Source organism: Schistocerca americana, chromosome 1 (assembly GCF_021461395.2).
Source record: "Schistocerca americana isolate TAMUIC-IGC-003095 chromosome 1, iqSchAmer2.1, whole genome shotgun sequence".
Taxonomy (NCBI): Eukaryota; Metazoa; Arthropoda; class Insecta; order Orthoptera; family Acrididae; genus Schistocerca; species Schistocerca americana.
This window is the reverse complement of record NC_060119.1, coordinates 836146716-836166774: the sequence shown is the minus strand read 5'-3', so window position 1 is coordinate 836166774 and position 20059 is coordinate 836146716. Positions and strand designations below refer to the sequence as shown.

Here is a 20059-nt window from a genome sequence, read left to right as displayed (position 1 = left end):
ATGACAGCTTCCACTCTCGCAGACATACGCTCAGTCAGGTGTTGGAAGGTTTTTTGGGGAATGGCAGCCCATTGTTCACTGAGTGCTGCACTGAGGAGACGTATCGATGTCGGTTGGTGACGAGTAGCACGAAGTCGGCATTCCAAAACATCCCAAAGGTGTTCTATAGGATTCAGGTCAGGACTCTGCGCAAGCCAGTCCATTACAGGGATGTTATTGTCGTGTAACCACTCCGCCACAGGCCGTGCATTACGAACAGGTGCTCGATCGTGTTGAAAGTTTCAATCATCACCCCCGAATAGCTCTTCAACAGTGGGAAGCAAGAAGGTGCTTAAAACCTCAGTGTAGGCCTATGCTGTGATAGTGCTACGCAAAACAACACGGGGTACAAGCCCTCTCCATGAAAAACACGACCACACCATAACACTTGTGTACCTTGTGTACCATGATTCGTCACTTCACACAACGTTTTACCACTGTTTACGTCCCTTACACCAAGCGAGGCGTCTTTTGGCATTTACCTGCGTGATGTGTGGCTTATGAGCAGCCGCTCGACCATGAAATCCAAGTTTTCTCAGCCCCCGCCGAACTGTCATGGTACTTGCAGTGGATTCTGATGCTGTTTGGAATTCCTGTGTGATGGTCTGGATAGATGTCTGCCTATTACACATTACGATCCTCTTCAACTATCGGTGGTCTCTGACAGTCAACATCGAGGTCTGCCTGTACGCTTTTGTGCCGTACGTGTCCCTTCACGTTTCCACTTCACTATCATATCGGAAACAGTTGACCTAGGGACGTTTAGGAGTGTGTAAATCTCACGTATAGACGTGTGACACAAGTGACACCTGATCACTTGACCAAGTTCGATGTCCGTGAGTTCCGCGGAGCGCCCCATTCTGCTCTCTCACGATGTCTAATGACTCCTGAGGTCGCTGATATGGAGTACCTGGCAGCAGGTGGCAGCACAATGCACCTAATATGAAAACCTTATGTTTTTTGGGGTGACCAGATACTTTTGATCACATAGTGTATAAGCCCTTCATTCTTCGAGCAAAGTTAATGCCCCATCGACAAGGTGTAAGAAGCTACTAGAATTCCAATCCTTACCATGTTTCTGTAGCTTTCCCAGAAGGCAATGTGATCGCCTGTCAGGGAACTGAAATGCACCCTGAGTAATTTTACAGGCAAATTCATTCCAGTTGGCTTCACTTCAAGTAGCTTCACTGTCACTTTGAATTTACGACCTGTGGACAATTGATGGACGGTGAAGGGGCGTCTTTTTATGTATGAAGAAGGTATTCAGGCAACATCGGCAATATACTTACTGGAGACAGCACGGCTGAATCGAGCGCCTTGAATAGTAATTGTTGCTCTCCTCAGTAAGGTTTCTCCTAATGCCCTATCTATCCTACCGTCGTATGAGAAGCAGATTGGGCGCAATTAATGCTGTTGTCGCCACCCATTCCAATTCGTACATAAAAAGAATTAGTTCCCGCTATTAAAATAAATTCAAAAATACACTAGAATTCATATTGAAGACAATAAGACGAAGACAGGGCCGCCAAATCACTCACCTACCATGCGACTGCAGATATTTCCAACCAGTGAAACAGACGTATCTCAGTGCGGGACACATTTGTATAATTCGCTTATTATGCTTCACATTGTCTTACGTATCCACTGAGCGGGTCAGCGACCCGCGGCAGGGTTCGTTACTATTCCTATGGTAGTTGAACCGCACTGCAGTCCGCGGCTGCCGCTGTCGAACTTGGCCGCGCAGCGACCCGCTGCAAAGAGATTTCAGGGTGGTCTGCTCGCGTAGTCTAGACGGTAGGTCTGGTGTTACTGCGCGTGAAAATGAACACCGAGACTCGTCTTGCGTCGATTGAATTCTGCAAAACGAAAATGGCGTTGTGAACCCAACGAAAAGGACGACAAAATACGAGTGAGGACGCAAGTGAGGGCATAAGCTGCGAGCTGATGCCAATTGAGCAAATGAAAATGACTACTAGCTTCAAGAAACTCTCCCCCGCAGTAATCACTTTTCGAAACTATTTCTACTTTTTTATTATGATTTTTGGCTCGATCATCATGTTTAATCGTTCGAAATTTTGAAACTAAGATGTAATAAAATTTCTCCGTTGTATAACTGTATCATACACCTCTTCCGAAGTCTGATTAAATACTGCATTCTTTAGCGGTACAATTCTGCCATCCGCCAACGCATTTTTTCGTTTTGGCTTCCTATTGTTTCCGATGTTATACACCATTGTGAAGGCGCCGCTGCACTTGTATTGACGGTGTTCTCGCACGCACTGAGTGACAGCGTTCCCGCTTCCCGCGCACGGGGTCCCGGGTTCGATTCCCGGCGGGGTCAGGGATTTTCTCTGCCTCGAGATGACTGGGTGTTGTGTGTCTTTCATCATCATTTCATCCTCATTCACTCGCAAGTCGCTGTATTGGCGTTAAAGAACTTGTGGAGCGGCGGGCGAACCGCCCCGCGAGGGGTCTCCCGACCATCAATGCAATACGTTCATTAACATTAGTACGAACACCCGCCACGCAGTGAAGTCTCATCGGGTGTGTGCAACCGTCGCGCGCTAAGACGCATAGGTCTGCCGCGCATCAACTTTTAACACGCGGCAGCCATGAGCAGCCGAAACGCGGTTTTAAGCCCCTTTTAAACGGTCGACTTTGTCTCAACTGACTACTCTAGACACGTGCGTCTACTGCAGCGCCCCTTGTGTTTTATTTCGTACTGAGTCTCGTCTGTTTCGAGTAGTAGTTTTCGTTTACACGTCAGCACCAAAATTCCGTGCGTAGAGGGAGCCGTCTGCTGTACAGTGAAAGGTGAGTGTGGCGATTGAGGGACTATCCTTTTTAAGGAAAAGTCGAAATATAGTAACAAAAGTTTATTAATGACCTAAGCAGAACTCACAGCGGAAGACCTTGTCAAACGTCGTGTGATAAATTGTTCACACTCCTGATATCTGTTTTCAGAACATATATATTTATTTGCTCGAGAAAATATATACTTGCGAACACATCAGACAATGCGTAGAACGCAGTAAATAGCGCCTTTTTGCTCTAACCTTTCTATATTCTTTTTGTGCTAACTGCCACATGACAAACAGTATTATTTTTCTCGTTTATTAATTTCTCTTTTTTTACTGCTGAAATTATTTTTAGTAAGCGCGTCTATCTATTTGCGTTCTTATTTATATGTAGTGTAGTTTGCGTCGTCTGTGAAACGTAAATAATTTTCACTTTCTGATATTCCGTCTCTTTCGTATACTAGAAGAACGCTAGTAGGAAAAACAACTCGAGGAACTTGTGCAAGTTTTCAACTGACACGAAAACAGGAAAACAGCATAATAAAGATTAAGAAGATGTGAGAGCACAAAATCAGCTTTTCTAATAAGCTCGGCCAGAACAGGTTACGACTTTCGATGTTAGCACACGGCGCCATAGTCCCTTCCGTCTGTGCATGTGCAGAATACTCGGAAATTTAGAACTCGGCACAATCTATAGATCATTGACGTCATAAACACACTCGTGACGTAGTTGATTGCTGATTTACATTCAGGCACGAAAGGCGCACGCACTTCGAGTAGTCTATTTTGACCAGACAGTATCTCGTGTAAAAAGGGTTTTAGAAAGATTTCGAAATGCAAGAATTCCCGCATCCGCTGCGGCTTCAGGAACTTCGAGCAGTGACACTGATAGTACTGAAACGTGGCGTACCTACGCTTTTCTCAGAAACGGTGAAACAGGCTCCTGGGACGCTCACACGGAAAAACGACGTTATGGGTGACGTGATGGCCTCGAAATACGCAGAGATTCGGTGAGCCTATAGCAACTTACAATAATTCGAAGAGCACTGTTGAACCGTTCCTTCGACTGATCTCAGAGATGTGACGCCGCGCGAGGGCTTCATACGGATTCCACACACCACTCGCAACACACGCGAGCTAGACAACACAATTCTCGGTTAAATATGGAAACCTTAATCGGTGTTTGTTTCTAGCGTAGAGGAGATCGCCTGATCTAGTTCGAAAATATAAAATTATTTGCAAGATCTTTCCCACCCGTTTGCAGGTTTACACAAAAATTGCGCTTATTCATTTTCTTGGGACTTCCATGTCTCCTACCTTAACAATAAGCGAGCTTTGAAAGACAGGTACTGCCAAAATTGTAACTTCCGCCGCGCGGTTAGACGCGCCGTGTCCTCGACTGGTTCAAATGACTCTGAGCACTACGGGACTTAACATCTGAGCTCATGAGTCCCCTAGAACTTAGAACTACTTAAACCTAACTAAACTAAGGACATCCATGCCAAAGTCAGGATTCGAACCTGCGACCGCAGCGGTCGCTCGGCTCCGGACTGTAGCGCCTAGGTGTGTTTTGTTCTTAGCATAAATTAGTTTAGGTAGTGTGAAAGTCTAGGGACCGATGACCTCAGCAGTCCCTTAGGAATTCACACACATTTGAACAATTTTGTTAACTTTCGTACAGCAAAGCCTGGTAAATGATTCACGCTTCGTCACACTTTAGCGTAAGATTCTCCGGCCGCAATGTTAATGTCATGAATAGCAGTCTGCATCTTTAACATAAATTACAGGAGCAACTGCTCCAGCGCGGAGCCGAATACTGTCTACCTCCGTAGGAAGTTCTTTCGACTGTACAGCGAGTTTACACGTTTCTTGCGCTGCGCACAGACTATTAATAACAGCAGTAGTACGGTTTTCTCGCTTTCGTTTGCATATCTGGTGTAAGAGAGAGAGAGAGAGAGAGAGAGAGAGAGAGAGAGAGAGAGAGAATGTCCTTGGCGGCTAGCTACAGCAGGCTGTCGGCCTGGCGCGCAACAGGTCTCTCTCTCTCTCTCTCTCTCTCTCTCTCTCTCTCGTCGCTGCCCCGCACTGCGTTCTCTTCGCCATGAAGATCTCTGGCCGCCAGCTGTGAGATCACCTTCCACGAGCAAGCCCCGCTGCGTCCTGCAACAGTAGCTGCTTCTAGGAAATCTCTCCGCACAAGCCAATTCCGCGCATCTGCTGTACGCTTCGGCCTTCGTCCACTCCTACGCGGCTCTGGTCGGCTTCTCGCCGCTACCCACACCGCAGCAACCAAAACCCGCCGCTTTCTCTGACTAGTTCGCTGCTAAAGTTGTCATGTTTACGCAAAGCGAAAGGGCCTATGAAGATTAGATATGAAAGTAGTTTCGTGGCGCCAGGAACAGTTCATTGGCAGAATATTCTAAAGACTGTCCTCCGTTCAGTGAGCTGCTACTTTCTATTGCATATCGCATATGGGTACAAGAAATGAAGCAGATCGATAGTCATCACATCTGGTATCAAAGGCACAGCCTCCCGAAACTGCACCTTCTACAATGCGTGTAATATTCTTTTCCTTTCTTTTTGCCCTTAAATAAAATCTACTGCAATCAGCAGGTGCAGACCGCGCATGCGCAGGTAACATTTCGAAACAAGTATACCCGTAGCAATTAGTGCAGATACTTTAATGCTCCCATTTCGAGAAATTTATTTCTGACACAGTACCGGTTAATAGGAATATTATTCAATAAACCCATCAGAGTAAAACCGCCATGGCTGAACAAAATCTTTCCTTCCTTCATGTTTACGTTTATGTTTTTCTGACTTGTCTCACTATTAAGTCCCAGTCCTGTACAATATGTGACGTCGCCTTATCCATACTCGACGACAATGGGATGCTTCATATGAATAGCTCTGTGGAAACTTATTTTCGCTAAGTAAGGATGACTAAGTGACCTCACCTGTATTCTATGAAACTGTCACGTGGAATTGACGGCTACGCTGGTTCTGGTGGCAATGTACAGAAAGTAAAAGTTCTTACACTAACCACCGTGGCTTCACCCTGGGAGGTTTATTGAATCGTAAATCGTTCTGCAGTTTAAGTGAGCTATAATTGTGGTTTCCGATTGACGACTCCTTATTTAGATTAATGTAGCCCGAAGGCCAACACGCTTCATTGGCATAATCTAACGTAACTATTATTACATTATGCTAATATTAATTCACTCACGTTAAATTGTGGTCGAGCTCGGAAACTGTGGACTGAAGTTTTACCTTTATACCGTAGCACAAACACTTTTCGTTTTACTGAAGTGGCCGAATACTGGGATGCATCACTGCACCAGTGAAACAAAAAGTGGTGGTATTCCACACGCAAAGGCGAAAACGGAACGAAACAGAACGCAGCTGCAGTGTTCATAATGTAGTCGATACGAACGTTTGTAGACGAAGATATAAATTTATTACGGCAAATGATGAGTGTAGGCCCGAAATACATATTGCCATAAAAAAAACACCGTACATAAAATGTGGCTGACTGCTTTATTTCTTGAAGTAATGGCTTTAATAACTAAATCTAATTGTTTCTACAGTTCATTGAAAATCTCTACTATAAACTTTCTTTTACCTCATCTCATAGTCATATATCATCATACTTCAGTCATACAACAAGCCAATTCAAATCTGAATTACGTTTTTCTTTCGTATTTGAAAAAGGAATCTTTTAGGCCTTTGGCGTAATGCTAAAACATTAGACATTACACGCTACGTAAAAGTATACATTTTGCATGTGAAAGCGCTTAGATTACCCTCCTGAAATGATTTATGAATGAATCACTCATTCTACGAACTTCGGAAGTAGTTTCCGCTGATTTCAATGGAACGGCGCAATTTTTTACGAGTTTCAGCGAAACTGGTTAGTGACTGATGGCTCAATCTGCGAAAATTGGATTCTTACAATGTCCAATTGCGATTTTGTTTTAGCACAGCCGTCATAAAAACTGCACACACCACACACAATATGTTACAGTTAAATAAAATATAAATTGTCATATTATTTCAAATTAGTGTGTGGCCATCATCCGCAGCGAGCATAGAAATATTCGCTTTGTAAATAAAAACCGCCTTTTCTTTCTGCTCAATTGCGACAGCAGCATCAATACACTTCAGTGGTCGTTTCCGATCACCGTTTTCTCTCTTTCAAATAATGTAACTGAATCCTGCTTTTGTTGAAAATTACAAACTGTAAAATAATTTCAATTCCGTTATACTCTTAGCAGACTGCGAAGCTAAAGCGTATGACACGGATTCCGTAAGTCTATTATCTTTGTGTAACACATCGCGCCCTTGACTGAAATTAGGGTTAAGAAATTTAACGAATTATTTATTGTCGCTGGTGACTGAGATAAATTTGTCACCGTCAAATATTACAAAAGTGAATGCACAGACCTTAGCAAATGGAAGCTCGCTCTCGTTGTGAGACGGACGAATTACTGTAGCTTCCTTATTGGTAGCTTTTATACCACTGCGCTATTTACATTCAGTACGCTCGTCTCAACAATAACAAGTTTGACAGTTTACCTCTCTAGCCTGTATGGTAATCGAATATTTCAGCATTTGACTAAGTAACTGATGAACCGCCGAAATAACATTATCCACGGACTTCTGTGGCACGAATCTTGATAATATTACCATTCCTATTACAAGCGAGTTTTTGTAACGCGTCGCTATCATTTCTGGAATAAAATAATGCGTATCTTTCATCTGTGAAGATGTAGATTTGTCGGTACCTTCCGGTCCCTTGCAGTTGCTTCATTTCTATAGTCGACAGATGACTTTGAGATCCTCATGCTGTAGTGTTTACCATCGCCTTGTCAGGCAAGAGTCAGTTCTAGGATCTGGGAAGTAGCTACTAGTAACACCCTGAAGTATCGCAGAACAGTTACTTTTCTAATGGAGAAAGCTATGAGAGGTAAAAATCGTAGCGTGGCACCATGACTCACTACAATCAGCATGTTCCAATGCAAGTAGGTTGCAGCAGTTACTCGCAGATAAAGAGAATTTCACAGGGAGGACTAACGCGGTGTGCGGAATCACTTACTCTTCGGAGCAAAGAACACAACAACGATTTTGAGCTTTTACGAATGCTTATTTTGGTAATGTTAGATTTGATGTATGGTCAGTGTCTCCATAAAAACATTGGGACTTATGTAGGACTCTACATACCGTACTATAGCTTTATCCTTTCGTTGTAGCTACTATAAAAACGTTCAGGTTCCTGTCCATTTTACTGGTTGGTGAGACCTTACAAACGATTTTTTTTATTTGGTACGAACAGGTAAGTCTATGATTTCTACCAAACAATGCGTTAGTCCTGCGTACAGCTTCCTCAAGCAAACATCACTGATAGCTGTATTCTCATATACGTTCAGAATGAAGCCCCTTCGACGTCTTGTACATTCGTGTCAGCTTAACAGAGCTCATCTCTAGAAGTACAGAATTCTTAAGCCTCTCAATCGCAGATGATGGCTGTCACCTCTAGAAAACCATTGACATTGTTATAGGCTACGACGCGAAATGTCATTCCCGGCGTCATAAACCAATCATTGACTCGCGATTTAGCTAAATAAACAGTTTTCTTAAGAGACTTCCACTGGCACGACGAGGCGATTGTGAAATCACCAACTCCCGCCTGCAATAGTTTAACAGTATTTTCTCTTAGGTACCCATGTAGTTCTAGACAACTGCCAAGAACGTACCTACATACACGCAATGAGATTATTTATACTGAAATTTCCACAATCAGAATATAAAACAGAGTGTAACATTATTAACTGTTTCATTATAACAGAACACAAGGTACCTTTAACGTAAATATGTATAAAACTGAATGAAAATCAAACTGCTTTCTGTACCGCTAATATTTATTACTAACCGGTTTTCGGAAAATTAGGTCACCATCAGGTCAGAAGTGAGAAGATTGAAACGAAAAATGTTCGCTGTCCAGCCTTAAACATGAAATTATTCTACCAACAAGCGACGGACGAATTCACACCATACTTCACAATTTCTTATTTTAGGACGATAACGGCTTCTGTGTTTTGACAGCGACGTGACTAAGCGCAAGTGAAATTTAGTGATATAACAATCAGTTGATCGTTGCCCTTTTAACGCACAAACAACTGGCTGAGAGAGAGAGAGAGAGAGAGAGAGAGAGAGAGAGAGAGAGAGAGAGAGAGAGAATAATGGTTTGGTTTTTTTTTTGTCATGAAGACTTTCACTGAAATGTATTCTCAATTTTTATTACTTAGTATATTTCACATTATCTAGCGCACGACACGTTTCGGAAAAATGTTTGCCAAAGCTAAGCACAATTTTACAGTATTATGACAACGTGATGTGATGCTCCATAGTTCTGATAACTTCGGAATTACAGAAACACGTTTTTATGTTTCTGGTGTGGGTAGGTAAAGTGAAACAAAAGTGTGGTGTTTCATATTTTTGTGTTTCTCCATGGTCAGGGAATCTCCTAACGTACTGGGGCTGTGTATATCCACTATATTTATTTTGCCTCCCGTCTGACTAATTCGGGACAATCCACGGAAATTTACCATCATAATATTCCAAATGTGATGCGTATTAATTCACAAACACAGCATGGACGTCGTACATTCAGCTCCAAAATATAAGAGTCTTGGAAGAAAGCAGATGCCAGAAATTGTCACCAACTAGTACGACGTGCTAAATGGTTATGAACATTTGTCCCTGAGAGCTATCAGTGACCAGAATGAAATTTGCTCTCTGTGGCGATTTGTTACTTATGTAATTAACATCATTCGAACTTTCAAGCCTATTAAGATATTTCGCAGTTTACAGCAGACCACACATTGTCAGAATTTATTGGAAATTCATTAAAGATTTAAGCAAAATCGCAACGTCATTTTCTCATTCATAACAAGTGTCATTAGTAAGCAGTTTGTGACGGTCTATCTTGTTATTTTGGTCATATTTGGTGAGCCACAAACAGCACCGGTTCACTCACAAATCTCATGAAAACGCGATGTCTTTTCTTACCCTGTTGAAACAGTGTAGAATTACGTGCTTTATTTTATTTCTGGAAAAAGCCATGATGAAATTGCTTAACTACGCGTAATTGAAATTCAGGATTTTTGTATACAGATAACGGCACTACCAACAATTTCACTACAAGTGACTCGTTATTAAAGAACAATAAGACTCCACCATTAATGCACAGGCAACATTTACACAAAATTAATCAATTAATGTGGCTAAGTTACGTTACGCTTTGTTACGTTACGGTAACGTAAATAACTTACATTGAAGGCGTCCACAAATCGCCTTGCTGGCAGCAAGTAATTAGTTCACTTGTCAGTCGAGGGATGGCTCCACCCTCAGCGCCGCACTGGTTTCTCAACTGATCGATAGATGGTGACACAAGGTACAGTTCATATCCCCTGCTTACAGCAGCCTACCCCGTTTCTGGACCACGCATCGCGGCGCAGCAGCCATGCATAGGCTGTGTTCAGTCTGTGATGTTTCCGATTTGTAGAAACGTACATCTTACTAACAATAGTTTTTCATAACTCAAGTTTGCTTGCGGTTGTGCAATCAACAAGGGACGTTCGATAAGCAAAACAACACTTTTTTTCCGGCCACTTTCGTTTGTAAAACTGCAGAATTTGTTGGAGTACATCATGGAATATTCCCGCTTCTGCGACAAGAATTTCACGAAGTTCCGATTGGTGGTGGCGATATCGTAACTTTCAAAGTAGCGTTTGTAACGGAGGTACGTTCGAATGAGGGAGCTGTCATTGAGATTATTATTGTAGCGGAAAGCCAGAGCATCGCAGGGCATTCATAGGCGCTTGCAGAATGTCTACGGAGACCCAGCAGTGAACAAAAGCACGGTGAGTAGTTGGGCGAGCTGTCTTGTCATCGCAACAACGTCGCACACACCTGCAGATCTCACGCATGCCAGCCGGCCGCACATACCTAATCGAGGTGATTGACGGATCACAGTCAAATACCTCGCTACCCAACCGGACATCTGTTTGTACTCCTGACACACTCTTCCACCAGTCGGAGTACTCTTAAGGTGTGGCCTCGCCGCCTAACAGAAAACCATAACGAGCAACGGAGGACCATCTGTGCGAAATTGCTTGCGCGTTACGAGGCTTATCGTGTTAATTTTTGTCGAATTTTTTCACATGCGACGAAGCATGGGTTCATCACTTCGAACCGTAAACAAGACGCAATTTATGGCGTGGCGCCACACCACCTCTCCTCCGGCGAAGCCACACCCTCGGCCGGTAAAGTCAAGGCCACGGTCTTCTAGGACTGCAAAGAGATTATTCTGTTTGATGTTCTCCCTCAAGGTGTTACGATCAACTCGGAACTGTGATGTGTTATCCTCAGGAAATTTAAGATGCGATTTCTGCGACTTAATCGCCATAAAAATGCAACTTCTCCATGACATGCAAGGCCTCGCACAAGTCTGTGCACCCAAGAGAAGCTCATAAAACTTCATTGGACTGTTCTTCCTAATCCTCCTTACAGCCCGGATCTCGCACCTTCTGACTTTCATCTGTTTGGCCCAATGAAGGAAACACAGCGCAGCAAGACGTTGGCTCGCGGACATAAGGCCTTCCCAGTAACGTAGGGTGAGGCCGTCGCAGTGAATGGAGATTAAGTTCAAAAATTGGGTTTTGTAGCGAAAAGAGTGGGGAATAATATGGTGTACTGGAATCCTGAATAAAACCAACCTATACTTTCAGAAAAAAGTGTTCCACTACTTATTGAACGTTCCTCGTACTTTATTTTCGTGTTTGGTCATGTTCTCGTCACTGACGTCTTTTTCGAATCTCCTTGATTTTCTGTCTATCAGACGTCACTAAAATTTCCAGAGAACTGTATCCGATCTGAAGCGGTCATTCCATGATCAGAATGATTACGATAGAGAGATCTCCAGATTTACGTCAATAAAAAAATACAGCCTACTGTCATAAGCGGAAAAACAGCAACTCAGAATATGGGAGGCATGGCAGAACCTGCTCTTCTGAACTCCAGTCTGTAGCTTTAATTCTCACCAAGTCTTAACAAATGTTGTGCGTGGTTGTTCGAAGTGCAAACTGAAGAAACTGACCACTTTTATATATTCGAAGATGGCTCGTCGAGTAGACATCGAGTTCTCGAGGAAAATATCACAGTGCTGCATAAAATACAACGTACGCTCAGTCCATATGCCCAAGCACAACCAATACATGCGATACCGGAAAAGCCGCTAGATACCCTCCTGTCCCCCACAAGTTGCCTTCAAATCGACGGTAAGATGCAGTTCCAATCAGGGACCACATACTTGCGATTAAAGTCTCAGAACGTCTTATGATCTGGGGCTTCGCTGGAGCGGCACACTGCTTGTTTCGTATTTCCATAGTTCCGAATCCCGATGAGCAATGCTAAATAAAATACAAAAGGATCCAAGAGGACTTGCCGGTGTAAAGACTATTGCGCAGGAGAACTCGATTGCTAAATAATGATCAATTACACAATCCACATATTCCTTTACGCCTACGCAAATTGAAACAGTGCATAAAAGCCGTTCAACTCAGTGTCAGCACTGCGTAAATAATCAAACGGTTGTTATACGAATCTACACTCTAACGTTGCATTTTCAACGACTGTTTTATTGAATTTTTGTTACATTGGCGCATTGTCGAAATCGAAGACTGCGAACAACTGGAAGAGCTCACGAAATATAGTGTGAAATTACATAATTAACTCCGTTGCAAACTGTAAAATTGTGGGCTCATCAGTTTCTGAGAAGTCTTGAAGAGCGACTAAGTGTTTCACTCTTGCCCTGCAAAGATACTGATCTTGGTAGCGAATTTCTTTGCTTACAATAACATTGCCATCGTTAGTGCTTGACACACAGCATTTAAACAGTTTAATTCCTTGCACGTCAGATACTGAAACTTCCTGGCAGATTAGAACTGTGTGCCGGACCGAGACTCGAACTCAGGACCTTTGCCTTTCGCGGGCAAGTGCTCTACCAACTGAGCTACCCAAGCACGACTCACGCCCCGTCCTCACAGCTTTAATTCCCTCAATACCTCGTCTCCTACCTTCCAAACTTCACAGAAGCTCTCCTGCGAACCTTGCAGTCGTGCTTGCCCACGAAAGGCAAAGGTCCCGAGTTCGAGTCTCGGTCCGGCACACAGTTTTAATCTGCCAGGAAGTTTCATATCAGCGCACACTCCGCTGTAGAGTTGCAAGATTGTAGTAAAATCTCATAGCTTTTATATAAACGGAATTACGCAAACTATACTTTATCAGAACCGTTAAAAATGCGACTGTGAAAGAAGATAAGTTTTGGTATTCGGGCAACACCATAACTGGCGATAGCAACATTACAGAAACTGTAGAATGTAGACCGGCAATAGCTTGAAAAGATTTTTTGAAAAAGAAAAATATGTTAACATCCTTTTTAAATTTAAAAGTTAGGAACTTTTCCAAAAGTATTTCTATGGGGTGTGGCCTTGTACTGAGATGAAAAGTGGAAAGTAAACAGTACAGACAAGAATGCAAAAAATGTTTTAAAATGTGGCACTGCAGAAGAATGCTGAAGATTAGATGGGTACGTGAATTAATAATCAGGAGTTACTGAATAGCATTGGTGAGAAAAGAAATATATGGATGGACTTAATTATAAGGAGGAATTGGAGATTAGGCTACTTTTTGAGGCAGTAAGGAATAGTCTGATAATGGAAGAAACTGTGGAAGGGACTGTATAGGGAGACAGAGGCTAAACTGGCTCAAGAGGATTCAGGTTACACTAGTTATCCAGACACAAGAGACTTGCACGGGATATACTAGCGTGTAGAGCTGCGTCAAACCAGTCCTCGGAGTGGTGGTGGTGACGACGACGACGACGACGACGACGACGACGACGACATTGACGAACTTCACATAACTGAATATGTAATGAACTGTTAACAGCATTTTCTTGAAAAATTCCCTGTTGTTTAATTAGCTTAAGCCGAAGCGCACACACACACACACACACACACACACACACACACACACACACAAAATCGTCGACAGACGGAAACCACGTACTCAAACGCAACGTGCAGAATGTAGCTCTGTAATTACACACTCTTTACCCCATCTTCCATGGTTTTCTCGGCTGTTTAATTTGTAACTCAGGAGGACACACCTATTATGGTTTACCTCATTATAAAGGATTCTGTTTTCGGTAAACAGCATGGATATGTGGATGGTTACATTTTTTTACAGTTCTAAACAACAGAACATTATAGCACTGTGGATATTTCAATTCACCCCTACCGTCAATTCATGTATGCAGCTTTCAAATCCACGTTTGGCATAACATTAAGTGGCTCGGCCAAACCGTACTGAAAATATGTGGAAGACGATACAACAAAATTACCTAAGGCTGGGTCATTGAATAGATAACTACGCCACGTGAGTGAATTTTGATACCTTCGAAGACAGTACTTATATCTGAAGCTTTTTAACTGAATAGTGTTCCCGCGACGAAGTTAACTGGTAAAGTTCATGTTACGAAATCACAAATTGAAAACGGGCGCGCACGGTGTGTTAAGAAACATCGGTGACCGTACTGTCGTGACAGCTGTCGATTTCGGCGTCCACGAGCGAAATCTAAACTATTTGCCTTCATTCGCCGGAGAAGATCTTCGTCAGCGTGAAAGATAGGTCCGCAAGAAACGCCTAGCCCAGGTCCGCCCTCGGCCGTTCTGACTCTAGAGGTCGTGGGCACAGGCAGCGACTTTGCTGCTTCTCCGGGGGAACTAAGAAGCCACCGATCATTACACTTCACGTAGAGTTCGTGTCTACCCTCCGCAACACGAAAAAAACGGCCAAGTCCATTAAACGAGAGATTCACACTGGACTACAAGTACGCCAATGTATCATGCTGCGAATGTAGACAGGTGCTGGTAAAGCTGGGAAAGCTTGTACAATGTAGGCTATTTCACAGTTGAAAATTTCGTGCGACTGCAGTGCACAGAATAGCGTTAAAATCGCACTCGGTTTTTTCGGCATTCACAGTTTTCTCCGGTCGGAGGTTACAACAATGTGCCATCGCTGCCATTCACTCCATAAAGGTTTGAAATTTGGGTAATGCTGCAAAGATGACGAATCGCTACTGGCTAAACTGGTGAACTGTCCTCTGGTGTACTCTATAAACAAAAACTGATTTTTTCACATTCCAAATCGAAAAATGAACAATAAACACATTTAATGATTTGACGTTCGAGTATAACCGAATATTTGCATCGCCATCTGATAGGGGACGAATTACAACAAACGATTCGAGGCGCCGTGTTCTGGACTTGGGGGAGGGAAGCGGGGATGTTAAGGTGGTCAATCACAGCCCGGCTGGTCCATCGACACGTCCGACCGCGTGTGGCCTCAGGCGATTGTTTGTCGGAGCCAACCTGCCTGCACTGACGGAGTGTGAGCTGGCAGGTAGAGGTCGGGGCAAGCAGGTAGAGATCGGCCGATCGAACCGACGGACCCGAATGCGGGTCCATCGCCCACACACAGGCGAAGCAGACCTGTTCGGCGGACTCGTCCACCTGTGTACGGGACCTTTAGTGGCTGGAATGCAAGAGCAAGAGGGGGGAGGAGTTTGCGAGACACAGTGGGAGAAGGAAGAGCAGGATTTAACGTTCCGTCGACGATGACGTCTTTACATATGTTGCTCAAGCTCAGTTTTGGGAAGGAAATGGCCGCGTCCTTTTCAAAGGAACCATTTCGGAATTTTCCTAACAAGATTATGGGAAACCAAGTAAAACCTATGATTAGACAAGGAAATGAGTCGCTGTCCTCCCCAGTACCAGACCTGTATGTTACTAATAGGTCACACTGAAACTTACTGGCAGATTAAAACTGTGTGCCAGATCGGGACTCGAAACTGTGACCTTTGCCTGTAGCGGGCAAGTGCTCTACCGACTGAGCTAGCCAAGCACGACTCACGATCCGCCCTCACAGCTTTACTTCCGCCAGTATCTCATCCCCTACCTTCTAAATGCCATTTTCTTTGTTAGGATGGTAGAGGATTGCGCCTGGGGGAAACATGAAAAATGGCTCTGAGCACTATGGGACTTAACGTCTAAGGTCATCAGTCCCCTAGAACTTAGAACTATTTAAACTTAACTAGCCTAAGGATATCACACACATCCATGCCCGAGGCAGGATTCGAACCTGCGACCGTAGCGGTCGCGCGGCTCCAGTCTATAGTGCCTAGAACCGCTCGGCCAATCCGGCCGGCCGGAAACATGAAAAGCTTAGATCATAAGAACTGTATCTGACTTACTGAAATAGTGGTTGTTCTGATCATCATATAAGGCAATTAAACAGTGAAGACATCTCAAGAGCATGTTGACGAGCAGAATTCATACTAACTGTATTTGTGCAGGAAACTATTGTGCACCTCCGCATGCATAAAGCTCCACGGTTACTGTACATCTCGTTGGACGTGAGGTGTCCTATGTCTAAGAATGCTACAGGAAATTGTGCAAGTACGATTTATCAGCCCCTCGTCCTGGTCTAGTTCGCCGGTAACGATCAGATTCCCGTTTGGATCGCTGCATCAGACGAGCAGCAATTGCTTACCACGATGTAACCGTAGCAGAAGTTCGTATCAATGGAGAGCAAAGTGTCAGAATAGTCACACCAGGAACCGTCTGCTGAAAGCTGGCGAGCGAACAAAGATGCTGCTTGCCGGGCTTCCTCATGTTCCATCGCCTTACAACTGACTCCAGACGGTAGAGCGACAAATTGGGCGTTGTTCTACCGATGAGGGCAACTTCTATCTTAGCGTCGGAGACGTTCGTTTGAGTGGAGCGCTAACGAGGAAAGCTGCAACTGGCTGGACAACAGCCCGAACAATGACCATGCATTTCTGGTGTTTGTGCACGAAACCCTGGATAGTGCAGAATACATCAAGGGCGTCGTCTAGCACAAGTATGTTGTCATTCTTATAGCGCCGCTGAAATGTGCTCTTCCAGCAGAACAATACCAGTACAGATACTGCTTATCGTGCTAGTTCTACAGAACTAACTTTTAAATTATCCGTTTTAATTATTACAAGACCAAAGGTGTAGTCAGCCTTGACCCCATTTTTATGGACGACAATGGGAGACTTCATGGAGCAGCTCTTGGAACGCTGACGATACTCGGCTAACGGACTGGCCTGTCCATTGCTTCGATATAAATTCCATCCACCTAACACTTGTAGGATGCATTGCAGCCTGTCCGCATGCAACAACTATCATTCAGCAATTGTCAACCACGCTAGTTGAGGTATGGAGCGCCCTACCCCAATAATTTATTACCAACCTTGTGGGCGGCATAGCAGCATTCGTATCCGCGGTGATGACACACCATGTTCCTACTTTGTAGCGTAGCGAGGACCACCATAAATGGCAGTGAATTCAGTGTAAGTGCCGTTTCTCTTCGTGTCACTTCCGGTTACTTTATGCGCTGTTCTGTAGCTTTTCTTTTTGTGAGCGGTCCAAGTTTCATTGATCTATGTTACATGGCAGTAACATCATTCGAAAGTTACTTTAGTCGTTAAGTTTCGCACACAAGAGTAGAAGTGCTCTTGTTCAAACGGCACGGTTTCGAAACAACTTGCATATTGTGTCAACAGATGCATTCCACAGCTGCAAGATGGATGGCGTAGTAACATACATTTTTTGGGGATGTGTCATGAAGAGAGTTTAGGGACACAGGAATGATGGGAAAACTGTACAGTTTCTTGATGCATTTCATTGCACAGACTACACTGTAAAAAAAAACAGGCAGTAATCAGATTTGCTTGGAAGAAATCGGAAGAACAACGCGCCAAAGCTTTGCTGCGCACAAAGGGTTTTCCTCCACTCTGCAACACGGGTTGCTGTAGCGACGGTGACCAAAGTCGCTCACGGGGGCCCAGCTGCGGAAGCAGAGGCCATCCTCCCTGGAGACGGCCGCACGACTCGTCCCCTCTCTACACTGTCCGTCCAGAAGCGTGCTCTGGCCTTTCTTCGGCGGTAAAATTCACAGAAAGTGGTACACTGGCTGCTACCAGTTTGCCAACCAAATTCGTGTTGTCGGCACGCTTCTCCCACAGGAAAGACATGAGAATCTCTCTGTGTTAAGTTTCCTCGAGACATCCGCTTCACACGAGGCCTGTGCTTGACACTGCATCTGTCTTCTCCGAGTTTCAAACTAACAGCCTTGCTCTCACTTCCTGACCCAAGATAAGGTAATGTGTCAACAAATGCGCGCAACGCTATTCTTCCGTTAGCTCCCTCACTCACGTGACTGACAGTTCCAAAAATATATCCACACATATTATACAAATGTACATATGTTCCAAATCTCTTCAAATGTCACTGGTCCAATTTCAATCGAACTTTTTACACATACTACTATCTGGAGAGAAATGCTGTCCGGGTAAGAACCAGCAATCTCCTATTGGGGTAATGGTGGTGACGTGGAGAGAGAAGGAGGGAAGAGGAGATAAACAGGTAGAGAGGGGGGAAGGAGGAAACAGACATAGGCAGAGTGGAGGAGGAGATGGACAGAGAGAGGAAGGAGTAAATAGACAAAAAGGGAAGTAGCCGAGAAGGACAGAGGGAGGGAGGAGGGCGAGATAGACAGGGAGTGAGAGTGCGGAGGAGACAGTGAGGGAGTAGGAGATGGAGAGAGGGGGAAGGAGCAGAGGGATACATAGAGGGGAAGCAGGAGATGGACAAAGAAGAGGTGGAAGAGGAGATGGACAAAGAAGAGGTGGAAGAGGAGATGGTCCAACAGAAGATTGGAGTAAACATATGCCCGGACAACACCACCTGTTCAGTTATTATTTTATGAATATACAACACTGCTTCAGCAACACCCGTCCATTTGGCGAGATCTTGGTTTCATGGATGTTGCATTGCCTGTTTTGAATGTGCATGATTTACTCCTAATAAATTGTCTCTACGGGAAGTGTATACTGTATCCAATACATATGCGCATCTAGGTAGAAAGACGTTCGTAAACCCACGTAATTTTTTTTTTTTTTTTAGCAGAAACTAGCATTTGCTACTGGAAACCTACAGGGATTGAAACTACAGTGATGTCAACAAACTAACATTTGTGACTTACACTGACGTATACAGAGGGGCATTTAAGTAAGTGGCATTCCGATAATTGACGCTAAAGAACGGAAATTATGCATTTTGTCAATCTGTTTGACGTCGACGTATAAATTTATAGACGTCGTGTTCAATCCCTGGCTGGAGTCGGGAGCTTTTTCTCGCAGTTGCCGTTACCCGTGGCAATGCTACATGTGAAAAAATAGGGTTATGTCGTCGTTTGGACTCTTCGTTTAACTGCTACGCCAACCTCCTCGCCACCTAGAAATGGTTTGCCGAGTCGCTTCTCTCATAGGGCTATAGTGTACAACTACCATTGGGCCGAAGGCTAGCAAAACATAATAATGTCCAAATAAACATTCGGATCGGTATACGCTTCATCATTTATTGTATACAGTATGTGTCTAAACTAATATTACACTGTGGTTGCCACTACAAGCTCCACTAGAAGCTAAATACAATCGTGTGTGCACACACTACACACCCTGGTCCACCGTCGCACCTGTATCAAACTGCACATTTTCCCCTTCAGCTGCACACACACTGCATCCCGTCCCAAGGGAACTCCATCGAATCCCGTCTCCTGATCCGGAAATATGTGCAGGCCTGTCACAGCCAATTCCACTCTTACCTCATCCACAAAAAGTCTCCCTACGGACAACGCTTTGTCAAAGTCCAATCCCCGTGTAACCCACACCCGTCTCCATATTAACAACATGACTAAAATCTATCTCCTGATGATTACCCACTTTTTCGTGCAACCATATATCCACCTAATTTTTCCAGCCGCGGTAGTAACTCATGAAAATCACACAGCGCAATGTTAACGTAAATAGCAGCATCACCTGCTTTGCCATATTTTATACACTTCTGGAAAAAAATTCAACACATTCAAGGATAAGATCATTTTATTTGTAACTGATGTGACACGTATTTCACCATTGTAGGAGTATACGATCAATTCAGGCCAAATGAAGCACTCATGTCACAGTAAATGGTACCGAAACAGTCGCCTCATTACGCTGTACCTGTCTCTGG

At 44.0% G+C, this 20059-nt stretch overlaps 1 long non-coding RNA gene across 1 annotated transcript in view; it reads right to left on the bottom strand.

Annotated features, from left to right (window-relative positions):
• Positions 1-20059, bottom strand: part of LOC124613185 — a 306026-nt gene that overhangs the window by 14598 nt on the left and 271369 nt on the right. The gene's annotated exons all lie outside the window — the stretch shown is intronic.